This window comes from Pongo abelii, chromosome 3 (genome assembly GCF_028885655.2).
Source record: "Pongo abelii isolate AG06213 chromosome 3, NHGRI_mPonAbe1-v2.0_pri, whole genome shotgun sequence".
Taxonomy (NCBI): domain Eukaryota; kingdom Metazoa; phylum Chordata; class Mammalia; order Primates; family Hominidae; genus Pongo; species Pongo abelii.
The window spans coordinates 18,696,945-18,714,641 of NC_071988.2; positions in this window are offsets into that span (position 1 = coordinate 18,696,945).

Consider the following 17,697-nt stretch of genomic DNA (forward strand, 5'->3'; position numbering starts at 1 on the left):
GCCACAAAATAGATGTTCCTTAAGATGTTATGCTAAGTGAAACAAATCACTCACAAAAGACAAATATTTATGTGGTTCCATTTTATATGAATAAGAACATGAACTTGTGAGAATCTAAAAGACATTTTTTACAAATTTCAGATAAGCACAGAAACTTTTACAAGACTGTCATTTAAAAATTTGCATATCAAGCATTATCTATATCCCAAATACTCCCAAGTGAAAAATAATTTGCTTATTTCATTTAGAGAAAGACAGATGTTAAAGTTTAGGTTTCAAGAATTATTCAGAAATGTCCATTTAGTATGAATACTTTGTATTTTTAGCAGACCACATGTAAAGAATGTGTCTATATTTTTTTATGAAATACATTTTGGATTGCAAATTTCTTTTGTTTAACAATAGTCTGTGTCCCACCAGTAGCAGGAAAGAATCATGGAGGCATTTAAATATATTTATGATAAATCCAGGTTTGTTTGTTTTTTTCATTCTAGCTGACAGTTCAGGAGGAAAGTTTCTTGGCTCTGACAGATAGCCCACTCCTCTGCCTCCACAAAATACTGAGATACACACCAGGGAACAATGCATATTTTCATTTTTTTTTTTTTGGAATTTGGAATTTTAGTTGTGTCATGAGACTGATACCAAAAAGCAACCTTAGAGGAAAATACCTTTTATTGACTGCAATAGTATTGTGAAAAGTTCAATCATGTGGGTGCATATAGACCCTGTATTTGAAGATAAACATTCAATTTCAGTAATTTTATTTTGGTATTGGGTGTCTTATTAGGAAATGGCATAGCTCACTGCTCAGTGAGTCATGTAAGTGGGTCAAAAGAGGTGAATGCAAGTTTATGGTTTGGGACCAACCAATTTGATAGTGATTAATTTGATATTTCTTGAGATCAAGTTGACCATTTATGGTCAAAATAATAATAGAAAAACACAATATGTCCATTGTACCTTTGCTTAAAAAATACATAAACATCATTTTCTAAATAGCATTTTGTATTATCTACCTCGCTTGTAAAGTAGGTAGAGCAAATCTGGAAACAAAGACACAAGAACGTGTCTGAGAACATAAAATTAAAAGTATAAATATAGGGCATTGGATTTGCCTTTGTTTTGGTTTTATTTTTAAATTATATTTAAAAATTGATAGATAAAATTTTATGTATTTACCATGTATAACATAGTGTTTTCAAGCATATGTCTATTGTGAAATGACAAAATCTAAGCAATCAAAATCTACGTTACCTCACATTGTCATCAATTTTGTGTTGGAAACATTTTGCATAGGAGCATCAGATTTGAAATTTAAAACAAGTCTTCCATTGATCATTTCAAATCATTACACATATTTTGAATGTATACATCTACTTGTCTTCACAAAACTCTCTTTTATTCTAAAGTTTCCTTTTGGCTTATGAGTATGCTCCATAACAACTACTTCAGTGCCAAATCTATTAATTTTTCTATTTATTTTTTAAACTTTAAGTTCAGAGTACATGTGCAGGCTTGTTATACAGGTAAACTAGTGGCATGGGGGTTTGTTGTACAGGTTATTTCATCACCCAGGTATTAAGCCTAGTACACATTAGTTATTTTTGCTGATCCTCTCCCACCTTCTCCTGCCCTTCACCTTCCAGTAGGCTCCAGTGTCTGTGTGTGTCCCCTCTGTATGTCCATGTGTTCTCCTGATTTAGCTCTCACTTATAAGAGAGATGGTGAGATTTGGTTTCTGTTCCTTCGTTAGTTTGCTGAGGATAATGGCCTCTAGCTTCAGCCATGTTCCTGAAAAGGACATGATCTTGTTCTTTTTTATGGCTACATAGTATTCCATGGCTTATATGTGCCACATGTTCTTTATTTAGGAAACCATTGGTGAGCATTTAAGTTGATACCATATCTTTGCTATTGTGAATAGTGCTGCAGTGAACATACATGTGCATGTATCTTTATGACAGATTGATTTATATTCCTTTGGGTATACCCAGTGATATGGTTTGGCTCTGTGTCCCCACCCAAGTCTCATATCAAATTGTAATCCCTATGCATCAAGGAAGTGACTTGGTAGGAGGTGATTGGCTCATGGGGGTGGTTTCCCCCATGCTGTGAGAATGAGGGAGTTCTCATGAAATCTAATGGTTTTAAACTTCCTTGCTCTGTCTTGCTCTTGTCCGCCACATGTAAGATGTGCTTCGCTTCCCCTTTACCTTCCTTCATGATTGTAAGTTTCCTGAGGCTTCTCCAGCTATGCAGAGCTGTGAGTCAGTTAAACCTCTTTTGTTTACAAATTACCCAGTCTCAGGTAGTATCTTTATAGCAGTATGAAAATGGACTAACACACCCAGTAATGGGATTGGATTGCTGAGTTGAATGGTAGTTCTGTTTTTAGCTCATATAGGAACCACCCACACTGCTTTCCACAATGACTGAACTAAGTTACACTCCCACAAATGGTGTATAAGCATTCCTTTTTCTCTGCAACCTCACCAGCATCTAATATTTTTTCACTTTTTAATAGTAGCCATTCTGACTGGTGTTAGATGGTATCTCATTGTGGTTTTGATTTTCATTTATCTAATGGTCAGTGATGGTGAGCTTTTTTTTATGTGCTTGTTGGCCATATGTATGTCTTCTTTTGAAAAATGCCTGTTCATGTCCTCTGTCCACTTTTTTGTGGGGTAGTTTGTTTTCTTGTAAATTCATTTAACTTCCTTATAGATACTGTATATTAGACCTTTGTCAGATGCATAGTTTGCAAAATTTTCTCTCACTGTAGATTATGTTTATGCTGCTTATAGTTTCTTTTGCTGTGCAGAAGCTCTTTAGTTTAATTAGCTAATATTTCTCAATTTTGCTTTTTTTTGCAGTTGCTTTTGGCATCTTCTTCATGACATCTTCACCCTTGCCTATGTCCAGAATGGTATTTCCTAAGTTGTCTTCCAGGGCTTTCGCAGTTTTGGGTTTTACATTTAAATCTTTAACCCATCTCAAGTTGACTTTTTTACATGGTGTAAAGAAAAGGTCCAGTTTGAATCTTCTGCATATGCCTTATCCCAGCACCATTTATTTACTATGGAGTCCTTTTCCTATTGCTTGTTTTTGTCAGCTTTGTCAAATATCAGTTGGTTTTAGGTGTGTGGCCCTATTTCTTGGCCTCTATTCTGTTCCACTGGGCTATATGTCTGTTTTTGTACCAGTACCATGATGTTTTGGTTACTGTAGCCCTGTATCACAGTTTGAAGTTGAGTAATGTGATGCCTCCACCTTTGTTCCTTTTGCTTAGAATTGCCTTGGTTATTCAGACTCTTTTGTGGTTCCGTATGAATTTTTAAATAATTTTTTTTTCTAGTTCTGTGAAGAATATCATTGGTAATTTGGTAGGAATAGCATTAAATCTATAAATTGCTTTGGAGAGGATGACAGCCCTAAATTTAAATGAGCTTTTCTTAATAGACATTTATTTCATGTTTACCTGTTCTATGGTTTCTCAACCATGGCACTATACACATTTTTGCTCATATAATTCATTGTTCTGGAGGTTGTCCACTGCATTGTAGGATGCTTAGCAGCATCCCTGGCCCCTCTACCCACCAGATGCCAGAATTATCCTTGCTTTCCCAGTTGTGACAACCGAAGATGTCTTCAAACATTGCAAAATGTCATCTGGGGTTTTAAATAACATCCAACTGAGAACAACCAATTTATGCAAAATATTTATATAACTTCATTTACTATTTGGATATGTTTGGGTACTGATAAGCCTAAAGATTCTTCCTTTAGTTCAGTTGCTTGCTCCTTGCTTAAGTCTTTGGGCTGGTTCACAGGGAATTAAGTAAAAGCCATTGTCCCACAACAGGTCTTATGGTGGGTGTATTTCTCCTTTTAGGAAGACTTACAGGCTGGTTGACATAAGTACCAACAACTCTAGCACTGGCTGAATGTGTTTTGCCAACTGAGTAATCTAGGTTGATAAGCTAAACACAGTTGGCAGTAGGATATCTTTCTCACCAGAAGCCTTGGCATTGAAGTGATTCTAGTTGTGGGTACATGATTTTATCTTTGTAAACTTCTTGTTATGGATTATGATATTGGTAATTATCATCAACTAATAATTAACAAGAAGAAGGGTATTTAATGTAGACCCAAGGCAGAAGTTGATTTCCCCCCTTTTTTAGTAAAGGAAATAACAATTCCGGGTTTTAATGATCCTGGTGGTACTGAGTCCCTGACCAGTTTTTTAGGAATTATCAAAAAGAAATCTGGATTCCATTTTAACAATAGGAAATCCAGCTTAATACCCTTAAATTCAAACCAGTATGCTAAGTGTATCCATTTTCCCAAACTTTAATTACTCAAGCAACAGAATATGCCATACTAGAAATCTATAGAAGGCAGGTAGCATCTTTTTGGCTCCTTCTAATTCCGTATACTCAGTAAGAACTTTAACTTATCACGTTATTTTAATATTTACAGTGTTTATTACCTAATCTTACTATCACACCCTCAAAGAGGTTAAGTAACTTACCCAATGTCTAACAGCTAGGAACAAGTAGCGCCATGGTTCAAATTCAAGTATTTCTGTTTTCAGAGCCCACTCTTTCTAAACTACTCTGCCTTTAGTGACAATGAATCATTTTTCCTGAAGAAAGAGATGATGTTTCACACTGCATTTGAAAGTAGTACAGCACACCTGATGTAGAGAAAGTAATTGTTTCTTTCTCTTTGTTTATCTTTAGAGATGCATACTTTACATACTTCTGCTGAGAGGAACAGGACATAAAGATTCCTACCACTAATAAACTGCTACTGGTTTGATTACTGAGCCTTAATAAGTCCATTCAGGAGCATTATTTGTGAGGCATGGAATAATATAATTCTGATATAGTGCATGAAGTGTGCAAGGAAACTCATAAACTCATAAAAAATGAGAATTTATACTTTTGATTCCAAAGTATTATCACCTATTTTATGCCTGTCTTCCACATGCCGACTTTATGCTAGGTATTTGGGGTAAAACGTTATATAAGCATAGTCTCTTTCCTTAGTTCCTAGGGCTGCTATAACAAATCACCACAAATGTGGTGGCTTAATATGACATAAATTATATTCTATCACAGTTCTTTAGGACAGAAACAGAAATCAAGGTATCAGTAGTACCAAGGCCACTCTAAAGGTTATAGGGGAAAGATTCCTCTTTGCCTCTTTGAGCTTCTGAATGTGACTCCCAGAATTCCTTGGCCTTTGGCTGTATGACACTAATCTCTGCCTGTGTCTTCACATACTCTTATCTGCTGTCTGTGCTTTTCTCCTTTGTCTGTTATAAGGACATGTATCATTGGATTTAGGACCCTTGCAATCCCTGCCCTTACAACTTAGATCTGGGAGGGTTTATTGTTAAGCAGAAGATTTCTAATATAGAAAGTGTGATCTATTTTAGTCCTCACTATGATGTCATATTAAACTTGAAACTTATGTTTAGGAAGAAACTGGACATGTTGACTGGAGGCCAGGACATTTTCTGGGCACTGGCTATTTCTGTTCCTTCAAAGGCCTGGCCTGCTAATCAAAAAGAACTCATTTGATATCCACATCACTCTATATGTGGCCCCAAATCCCATAATATTCTTACACAGCATGATAACTACTGGCAACACCAAATCATACACTGCTGTAGGTCAGACAATATTTGGGCTCTTTGAATGGCTGTAGATTTGGAGACGTTTGGACTTGCTTGTTTTCAGATGACAAATGTCCACCTAAATCTGATAATTGGCTTATTATGTAATTTATTGGTTTTATTATAGTAGAGATTGGTAACCTACAGTATGATTTTCAGCTAACCTGGTAATCAGATAACTCAGATAATCCAGGATGATGTTATTTTGATATCCCTAACTTAATTACATCTGCAAAGACCCCTTTTCCAAAGAGAGTCACATTCAAAAGACCTGGGGTGTAGGGCAAGGCATACTTTTGGGGGCCACCGGTCAACCCACTGCAGTTTCTTCTCTGGAGGAATTCAAAATGTAACATGGGAAATTGACAGGCAAACAAATACATGCTAGAATTTTACAGATCCTGTGACAGAAGTCTGTACATGACATAGTAGGGGACACAAAGGAGTAAAACACATACCATCTGGAGGGAATTCAAGAAAGCCTGCATTTAAAAAAAGATACTTCTTCAACTTGTTCTTGAAACCGAAGAATGAAAATATAGGAGAAAGAAATTGTTTGGGCTTCCTAAGCAGAAGTAATGCACTGTATTTCATTGCCTGCAGATGTGTTTTGTTTGGCCCGTACCATATTTGCTTACACAATGTTTAAAAATTAGTTGAATTAGTTGTCAACGTTTAAATCCTGAAACATTTTACACAATAATCTGGATTTCCTGCTTGTTTTTAAAAAGTGGAAGATCTAGCATTATTAGTCCTATATTAATGTTTGACAAAAATCAGCTGGAGCTGAGTGGAAATACTCCCTTTGGATGAACCTGCACTTTCCAGTTCTAAAATATCCATAAAACTCCCTCTCATTTATGACATAATTAGGCCAAGTGTCAAGTGGCATTTGTTGTTGTTGCTGCTATCATACTTGTGCTGTTTTCTGCATGATAGAGTTAGGAGTAAAGACAAATATTAACTGTGTCTCTATGAAAAAAAAGCTAAGTAAATGATAGAGAGGACTTTGTTGTTTAAAACAATGTGAGAGTGCATACTGGTATATAGAAGGAAATAACTTTTTTGTCTTTAATATGCAAAGTGTGTCTGGGCTGAAAATAAAAAATGTTCTTATCCTTGCTCACTTGATTCACTTGATTTATTGATGTTCCCTGTGCATTTTGCTTCTGTGGGCATTGGAATTGCAACCCCCACCCTTACAACTTAGATCTGGGAGGGTTTATTGTTAAGCAGAAGATTTCTAATATAGAAAGTGTGATCTATTTTAGTCCTCACTATGATGTCATATTAAACTTGAAACTTATGTTTAGGAAGAAACTGGACATGTTGACTGGAGGCCAGGACATTTTCTGGGCACTGGCTATTTCTGTTCCTTCAAAGGCCTGGCCTGCTAATCAAAAAGAACTCAATTGATATCCACATCACTCTATATGTGGCCCCAAATCCCATAATATTCTTGCACAGCATGATAACTAATGGCAATACCAAATCATACATTGCTGTAGTCCAAAGAATATTTGGGCTCTTTGCATGGCTGTAGATTTGGAGACGTTTGGACTTGCATGTTTTCAGATGACAAATGTCCACCTAAATCTGATAACTGGCTTATTATGTAATTTATTGATGTTATTATAGTAGAGATTGGTAACCTACAGTAAGATTTTCAGTTAGCATTTGAGATTATGATAATAACTAATAGAATATTTCTAAATTGGAATTAGAAGATTGTTTTATGACAGAGAGTCAGGACTTGCCATTTGGCAAACATCAAAGTCATTGTTTGGTGTGTAATAGTACAAAATCATCTTGCTTCACAGAGAAAGTTTATCTGTTGTTCCCAAATGAAACAATTTTTCTGAAATAGAAGGCCCAGAATTGGTCTCTGACAATTAATAAAGACAACAAAGATAGCAAAATAATTTTTATATCTTAGGGCCAAAACTTTCAATTTAATAATTAAAACAAGTTCTGGTGAGCTCTGAACTTGGCAGAATTGGTGGCAGCATAGACTTTGGATTTTCCAAATTCCCCACATAAAACAAAGGGGATCAACTAGATAGGAAAACCAGAAATATCTGTTAAAAAAAGAAAAAAACACTGCAGTAAGCAAATGCAAAAACAAAAACAAAACAAACAACAACAACAAAAACACCAACAGTCACAAAACTCTTATATCATCACTGGAAATCATGGAAGGGTACTTGACAACAGCTGAATCTGAGGAAGTCTTTGTTCACTCAAAAAATTAGTTAATACAAAGGGTTGTCAGAGATTTTAGGGGCTGAAACTGTCTATTCCCTATGAATTCTAGAAATGGACTATCTGGGGAGCTGTACTAAAACAGAATCGAACACTGGAAACAGTGCTGTAAATTGAAGAAGAATTGAGAAGGATAAAATAAAAATAGGTGAAGAATAGATATGATTAAAATACAAGTGGAAGGGGAAAACAAAGCCAGGGAATCTCAGGAAATCAAGATATTATATTTTAGTTTACACCACGAAAACAACAGAAAAGGAAAAAAATTAGAAATACATAACTTTAGAAAAATATAATTTCTTCTAAAAGTTAAAAAGCTAAATTTATATAAAAATAAGTAACAGAAATTTATAAAGCCAAAATCTGATGCAATGTTACTATAAAACGTAAAAAAAATAAAGAGCAAAATAACATCCCTGGAAATCATGAAAGCACACTACATAGACATGCCCACAAAATCAATGCTGTAATACACAGTATCAAAGCAAGCTAGAAGACATTAGAAGATGATACCAGAGTGAAACAATATAAACCATAATTTAAGAAAACTAATAAAATACTTGAAAATAGTCAAAAAAGAATTAAAAATAAAACCTTTTTCAGAATTAAACACAAAACATGAATAAAATTAAGAACTAACAAACACAGCAAATAATGATTCAAAAGAAATAAATGCTGAAAAGCATAAAACTTTATAACAAAATAAAAAAAGAGCTAAAAGGATTCAAGAGAGAAAGAATATTAAAAATAGGTAAAGAAGATACAACTTACAAACAACAGAAGTCCCTGAAGAATAAAAACAAAGCAAGAGAACAGAAGAAATACTAAATGCTACAAAAAAGAAATCTTTCTTAAAATTAAGGAAAGAGAGAGAGAGACAGAGAGAGAGAGAGAACTACATATCAAAAACATACATTATATGTCAAATCAGGAAAATCAACACTAAAACATATTCTAGTAAAGTTATGTGAAAGAAAAACGAATCATTTAAACAATGGACCAAAAATAGCACACAATATATAATTAGACTTTTATCTGACTTCTTGACGGCAACGCTTTATCCCAGAAGATAATGGAGTAAATTTTTTGGAAAAGGAAAAGAATGTGAACCAAAGAGTTTATATTTAGCAAAGCTGAATGAAGAACATAAATAAAATGTGGTCAGCATGCAATAATTCAACAAAAGCCTAAGTTATTCTTAAATCTACTAGTGAATGATGTCAGACAACCAAAATGACTAGAGAGACATGTATATTAAGACTAGTAAAGATAATTAAATATGTAAGTTTTTATAGAATTTCTATTGAGGATTAAAGGAAGATACTAACCTGTGTAATAGCTATGTGATCTGACAATATGGACGTAGACAAAGTCTAAAAAGGGACACTGGAGATAGCATGCATGAAAATATTTAATTGTTTTTAGTAATCACAAATGAGTACTTTTTTTTTAATTCTTTATACACTTGAGGACCTGGATTCTCAGTTTGGAATTAAGGAGATAAGAATGTAATAGAGAAGAAATTACAATATGGTAAAAACACCATATTTCTGAATTTAAATTGGAAATTATGGATGAACTCAGTGTGCATCATCTCTCTATAAACAATAAATAACTCAATATCAGTGAGTATCTCTAGCACCCAGATTTTGGTCCTAAAATACTATCTATTATTAAAAATGTTGAGACTTTTGCAGAAAAGATGGCTGATTTCAAGTCTGAAGAAAAAATGCACACTAAAACTGGAATATCTTTATACATCACAAATGAGACTACTAGTGTCATATTAATAGACTCAGAGGCAAACATGAAGAGCTCACCACTGACTTCAAATAGGAAATTTTGAGCTCCAGTAAGGATAACAATGTTAGTGGATTGAAACTCATCAAATATATTTAAACTCATTCGTTTATAATAACATTAAAAAACAGCTAATTGGTAATTTTGAAAGATGATGAGGAACCAACTTATTATCTTGAAAATTGGATATGTAATGAAAGAAGTCAAGCATTTATCTTTCTTTTCTATATGAACTGCACAACTGAGTAACCAAATAGTGTGTAAATAAAATGACTACCTTATAAAATTATCTCTGTTAAAATAAAAGACAAGTTACAAAATTTAAATCTAGACATTCAATGTCAATGGCTGCTAACAACACAAAAGAGAAAGCAGGTACTATGATAAAAGAACAAATCTATCCAAAAGTTTGTCATAGGGATAGAACTCAAGTCTGATCAAGACTCCACCAGTCCGTTTACACTAAATACAGAGTTCAGAAGAACATGTTGGAACACAGCACAATATACAATCAACAAAATCCAGATTGTAAGGAATTCTGTGGGTCAAATGTTCTGGGTCTTTGAGAGAGAAATTATTAAGGAAAAAAAATAGAGAAAGACATGGAGTGGAAACCATAGCTTTAAATAAAAGACATTGTCAAGTTGAAAGAAAATGTGCTGACCATGTTCTGCCTAAGCTTGAAAAAAATGGTCTGGAATTTCTACCTTTAAGTCACATGACATCTAGACTGTTAATAATCTCAGTTTGACATTCTTCTAAACAGTTCAATAAACATGCAACTTTCTGGAATTAGAAGGTAATTTTCCAACTGGAATAGTTGTGTACAAAACATATTAAGAATTTTTAGGATAAAAAGGAAGAATATATGTTTATTTAACTCAATTTCGTCCTTTTTCCCTACTCAGTACTTTCAAATATGCCATTTTCTGTGTCTGAAATTGGATCTGATAGCTCGTCATCCTTCATTTCTGTGTCTAACATATCAAATTTTGAGACAAGCTCCTCTGTGATCACTCTTTAAACCAACTTCTGTTCCTTATGAAAACAAATTCTTGTTTTATTGACTCTGCCCATATTGTGTAGAGTTGCCCACGTGAGAAATGTTGCCCGTATCTCAATCAGTAGCAATTTTGGGGATCTCATTAGAAACCTGTTGGGGAACAGGACCCCAAATCTGGCCATAAACTGGCCCCAAAACTGGCCATAAACAAAATCTCTGCAGCCCTGTGACATGTTTGTGATGGCCATGACGCCCACGCTGAAGGTTGTGGGTTTACCGGAATGAGGGCAAGAAACACCTGGCCCACTCAGGGCGGAAAACCGCTTAAAGGCATTCCTAAGCCACAAACAATCTCATGAGCAATCTGTGCCTTAAGGACATGTTCCTGCTGCAGATAACTAGCCAGAGCCCATCCCTTTGTTTCTGCCCATCCCTTTGTTTCCCATAAGGAATACTTTTAGTAAATCTATAATCTACAGAAACAATGCTTATCACTGGTTTGCTATCAATAAATATGTGGGTAAATCTCTGTTCGAGGCTCTCAGCTTTGAAGGCTGTGAGACCCCTGATTTTCCACTCCACACGCTATATTTCTGTGTGTGTCTTTAATTCCTCTAGCGCCACTGGGTTAGGGTCTCCACAACCGAGCTGGTCTTGGCAGAAACCACTCCTCGTTTTCTCTACCCATTGCAACCGAGTATCTGTTAAATGTCTCTCACTGGCCTCTCATTACACTTTATGTTTTGCAACTCTGGAAAATGTTTTTCTTTAATATTTCCCACCACAGACACAGAATCTCAAAAAGCAAATTTATTATAGGCTGTGTAGCTTATAATCATACCTTTTTATATATATCCTTGAATTTTGTGATCATTTTTAGTCATCTTTTTAAAAAATGTGGCAACATACATGCAAAAAATTTTGCATATATATGTATACATTGTATTCTTTATATATTTATTGCCCAGTGTCCCTACACACTAGAAATGATGGTTCATGAAAGCATTAAATGTGTATCTACATATTTTTTCATCACAATTCCCAGTTCCTAGCATTATACATGAAAGAGAAGCCTGTTGATATCTATTAAGTAAATGCCTAAGTATCTAAACAAATTTAATTTGTTAATACCTTTCTTTATGTGCATTACCCAGTATAAATACATGATTCCAAATGTGATCTATTGCAGAGTGCAGTGATTCCACACGTTCCCTTTATCTGAATGTCCTCCAACCAACTTTTATTATTGACATTTTTAATACAGTGCAATTTGATTGTCATTTATCTTTGTTAAATTGTCTTTTACATTTTCTAATGTAGGAGTCCAATCTGTTGAGATCATTTTGGATATTCCAAATATGAACTGTCTTTCCAAGATTTATAGAAGCAATAAATTTGCCTTCATACAAGGCATTGATAAAAATATTGCACAATGAAGCCCACTATAGAATACTGAGGGCCCAAATGGCCTTTTCTTTTATAGGCGTGGGTCTCAAAATCAACTACATTTATAATATTCTTCCTCAGAATTGTAATCCAACTCTACTTTATTGTTTCTGTTTCCAAAGGTTGCTTGAGGAAATTTCTCAAATGTTGGGATGAAGACAAAGTGAGACTGAAACTTAAAGAGAGAAACAGAGGAAATGGGAAAGAGAGAACTATTGATTAAATAATCTGTTAATGTGATCAAGATGAAAATGAGGATCATTTGGCATAGTTTATTTTTAACAAAAGTATTTTTGAATTCCTGTGATACCACCTTTATTTCTGAGTCCTAAAATATTATTCAGTTAGCATTGCTTTCCCAGAAATTTGTGGAATTCATTCATTGTTTCCCTAGTTTAATTTTTAAAGTATATACCTTCTTTCCCTTGGAAATTTGAGAAAATATTTGCATAAACACCAGCCTTTAGCAACCCTTAAACATTTTGTATAATTATGCTTGATGGATTTCAAGAGGCTTTATAGTAAAATATACATATTAATTTTATAATAAATATTTATCAGATATTAATTTTGTCAGAGTGTTGGGAATCTGGCCATACTCTAATAGATATTACAAATAGGTGCATTTATTTGTTGAAAAATATTTGGAATATTTTTCCAAATATTTTTCAACAAATTGCAGCATCTGATTGCAGCATCTGATAAAGACTAAGATTTAATTTTTATGTCTAATTTATCTTATGTGTCTTAAACACTAATTTAAAAAATTTATTGAATTAGCAAAATAGTCAATTTGTGGAAGACTGGTGGGTAGACTAGACAGTTCTAAGACAAAAATTGTTGATATTGTCCCTAGAATACTTATAGAAAAGTAAGTTGGTTACAAACATCAGAAACTTTCTTCATCAATTCTGATGGCTCAGACTTTGACTTCACTTCTAACCATTGCTACTGCCACTTACTAGACAGGTAAACTTTTCCCCATTTCTTAAACTTACCAGCCTTTCTCCTATTTGTGTTATGAGATAATAGTCCTTTACATAATACATTTTTGAAAAATGAAACTAAAGTGGTAGATTTAAGGCAATTTTCATAGTACTTAACACCTAAAAATATCTCAATAAATGTTTATTTTCATAATAACTTCCATAATGAATAAGACTGCAACTGCTCATTAATGTGCATTTGTGCATTTCATCTATTAATACATTATAAATGAGCTAGAATAGAACATAAAACCATAATGTGTATTTTTCTGTATGCATATGTTTATATTCTCCTTATTTTGGATCACCCTGCCTAATGCAATCCAGATTTGACAGAGGACAGAGAAAAATTAGGTTGGGTGGAGCCTTATAAACTTCATAACATAACAGTAGGGGGCTGTTTTTGGATTAAGATTGTTTTATTGCCAAACAACAACAACAACAACAATTCTGAAGAAGCAATGGTATATATTCTGAGACTTGGCCTGAAAGACACCAAGCAATTCAGTTCCCTGACCAAAAATAGTTTCTGTTATTTCTTTACCAAAGAAATCAGAACAGTCTGTAACATGCTTTTAGGAAATGAAAAGATACCAAAGTTCAAATTAGGAAAATATATGGAAATATGAGAAATGAAAGACTTGAACCAATTTGGCTTTATCTACGTTTTATAATAAAGAGGTTTAAATCATTGGGATTTTTCTGATTATCAGGCTTAGAAACATTGTCATTAAAAATAAAACATGTGGTGGCCATATTAAAAATGAGAACAACTAGTTGCTTCATTCTTGAGAAAATGCATCATCAGGCTTGATTTTGCCTCTGAACTCTGAAATATGGAATGAAAAAGAAAACCCATGAAAGAACTAAACTTGGGCTTATTTTGTTTTGAAATTATTATTCTCTTTAGAAAAAAAGAACAAAAAAAGTCATGTTCCTCCTTATTAGTAAATTAGAAGGCCCTTAAAAATTTTCTGAGAAACTTCTGTAAGTCTGCCCAATAATACTCTGAAGAATATTTGCAAACTATTCTAACTTAAGATTACAGGTTATCCTGGCAAAATATAATTTTTCTTGGTCACAATAAGTAGGTTTGATTCTCAGCTACCTCACCTCTTATGTCATTGTGGAGAAATTACTTAATCTCTCTAAGGCTCAATGTCATCATCTGTAGTAAGGTGACAACAGTTTTAAAGATTAAACATGATAAAGAGTATAAAGTACTTAGCACAATACTAGGTACATGTAAGGTCAATAATAAAAATTATAATATAAAATGTATATTAATAATATATAAATATATATTATGTTTATAAATGTTATTAATTATATTCAACTACTAATTATAAATGTACAATATATTTATAATATAGTATAACTTTATAATAAATATAATATAATATTATTAGTATCAATATTAGTATTATTAGTGGTTTTCATCTTTCCCTACCAAATTGGAATCTGTAGCAGTGCCAAAGAAAGCATTAGTGGATGAAAAAATTGAACATATTATCTTCTACCTACATATAAGTGAATATTTCTGTTTTTTTCTCTTAAAGAGAAAGCTATTTTCTGCATCCAGGGCTTTGCCATGATTTCCTGTTTGTCCAGCGGCTATATATTACTCCTCTCTTGGTTCTTTGTACTCATCCTTCAGGTCTCCATTTAGACAACTACACTAGAAAGCCTTCCCTGAACCTCCTCTGAGTGGACTCTCATGTACTCCAGTGATATACTGTATTTTATTCCCCATATCACACCACCACATTGACTTACAATTGCCTGTGCAGTCACTACCTTTTCTTGCAAAACAATAACCTCCTTGATGGTAGGGCTCATATTTATTTTTTCGTCATTATATCCTCAGCAATATAATCAGTTGCCTGGTATGGCATAATATATTGTCTTTGTGTTTATTAGTTTAATTAACAAGCAGATGAATCTGCACAGACCAGCATGTAACATTTGCATGGCTTGGGGCAAAAGTGTAAATTGAAGCCCAAATTAACAGATGTCCAAATATTTAAAAGTTATATGCCACTTTAACAAGTATTTTTTTGTATAAATTTAAGGGGTACAACTGCAATTTAGTTACAGCGATAAAGTGCATAGTGGCGAAGTCTGGGCTCTCAGTGTATCCGTTGCCCAAAAAATGTATGTTGTACCTGTTAAGTAATTTCTCATCATCCAATCCCCTGATCCCAATGCTCTTTTGAGCCTTCAGTGTCTATCATTATACACTCGATGTCCATGTATACATATTTTGCTCCCATTGTACCTGAAAACATGCAGTATTTTTGTTTCTGTTTCTCAGTTGTCTCACTTAAGAAAATGTCCTCCAATTCCATCCGTTTCTACAAAATACATGATTGTATTCATTTTATGGATGATTTGTATTCCATTGTGTATATATACCAAATTTTCTTTATTCAATCATCTGTTAATGGACGGTTAGGTTGCTTCCAAGTCTTTGCTATTGTGAATAGTGCTACAATAAACATACAAATGCAGGTATCTTTTGGATATGATTTTTTTTCCTTTGCGTAGATTCTCAGTAGTGGAATTGTTGGATTGAATGGTAGGTAGTACCATACTGTTTTCCATAAAGTTTATACTAATTTACAACCCCACAAACAGTAGGAAATGTAAAACTCCATACTGTTTTCCATAAAGATTATACTAATTTACATTCCCACAAACAGTGTATAAGTGTTCCCTTTTCCCTGCATCCTTACCAACAACATCTGTTATTTTTTGTCTTTTTAATAATAGCCATTCTGACTGATATGATAGCTCATTGTAGTTTTAATTTGCATTTCTCTGATGATTAGAGATGCTGAACATTTTTACCATGTGTTTATTGCCAATTTTATGTCTTCTTTTGAAAAATGTTTATTCATGTCCTTTGCCCACTTTTTAAGGGGTTGTTTCTTTTCTTTTTTTTTTTTTTTTTTTTTTGTTGTTGTTGTTGAGTTGTTTTACTTCCTCATTTATTTCAGATATTGGTACCCTGTCAGATGCACAGTTTGCAAATATTTCTCCCATTTTGCAAGTTGTCTGTTCACTACTTTGTTGATTATTTGTTTTGCTGTGCAGAAGCTTTTTAGTTTTATTGAGTCCAACTTGTCTATTTTTGGTTTTGTGACGTGTGCTTTTGATGTCTTAGTCATAAATTATTTACCCAGACCAATGTCCAGAAGAGTTTCTCTAGGTTTTCTCTTAGGATTGTATAGTGTCAGGTCTATCATCTAAGTCTTTAATTCACCTTAAGTTGATTTTTTTTTTACATGGTGAGAGATAGGGGATCCACTTGCGTTCTTCTGCAGATGACAGTCTTATTTTCCCAGCAACATTTATTTAAAAGGTTGCACTTTCCTTAATGTATGTTTTTGTCGACTTTGTCCAAGATTTTTTTGCTAAAGATACGTGGCTTTATTTGTGGGTTCCCTATTCTGTTCTGTTAATCTATGTGTCTATTTTTATTGTGTTACCATACTGTGTTGGTTACTATAGGCTTGTAGTATAATTTGATGTCAAGTAATGTGATGCCCCCAGCTTTCTTGTTGGTGCTTAGGATTGCTTTGGCTATTCAGCTTCCTTTTTTGGTTCCATATGAATGTTAGGGAATTTTTTTTCCTAATTCTGTTAAAAATGATGTTGGTATTTTGATAGGGTTTGCATTGTATCTGTAGATTGCTTTGGACAGTATGGTCATTTAAACAATATTAATTATTCTTATCCATGGCCGTGAGATGTTTTTCAGTTTGTTTTGTTTCATCTACAATTTATTTCATCAGTGTTTTGTAGTTTTTCATGTACAGATCTTTCACCTTTTTGTTTACATATATTCCTGGGTATTTTAATTTTTTACAGCCTTTGCAAATGGAATTGAATTCTTTTTATTTATTCTTTATTTGATTCTCTGATATATCATTATTGGTGTATAGAAATGCAACTGATTCTTGTATATTGATTTTGTATTCCAAAATTATACTGAATTTATTTATCAAATCTGAGTTTTTTTCATAGAATCTTTAGGGTTTTCTAAGTATAAGATTATGTCAGCAGTGAGAGAGATAATTTGTCTTCCTCTCTTCCAATTTGAGTGCCTTTTTTTTTTCTCTCTTTCCTGATTGCTCTGGCTATCATTTCATGTACTATGTTGAAATGTGAAAGTGGGCATCCTTTCCTTGTTCCAGTTCTCACAGGGAATATTTTTAACTTTTTCCCATTCAGTATAATGTTGGCTGTAGGTTTGTTGTATATGGCCTTTATCAGGTTGAGATATTTTCCTTCCATGCCTAGTTTGTTGAGGATTTTTATCATGAAAGAATGCTAAATTTTATCAAATGCTTTTTCTGCATTTATTAAGATGATCATATGATTTTTGTATTTAATTGTGTTTTTGTGATGAATCAAATATACTGATTTGTATATATGAACCATTCTTGCATCCCTGGTATAAAATTCACTTGATCATGTTGTATTATTGATGTGCTGTTGGATTTTATTTG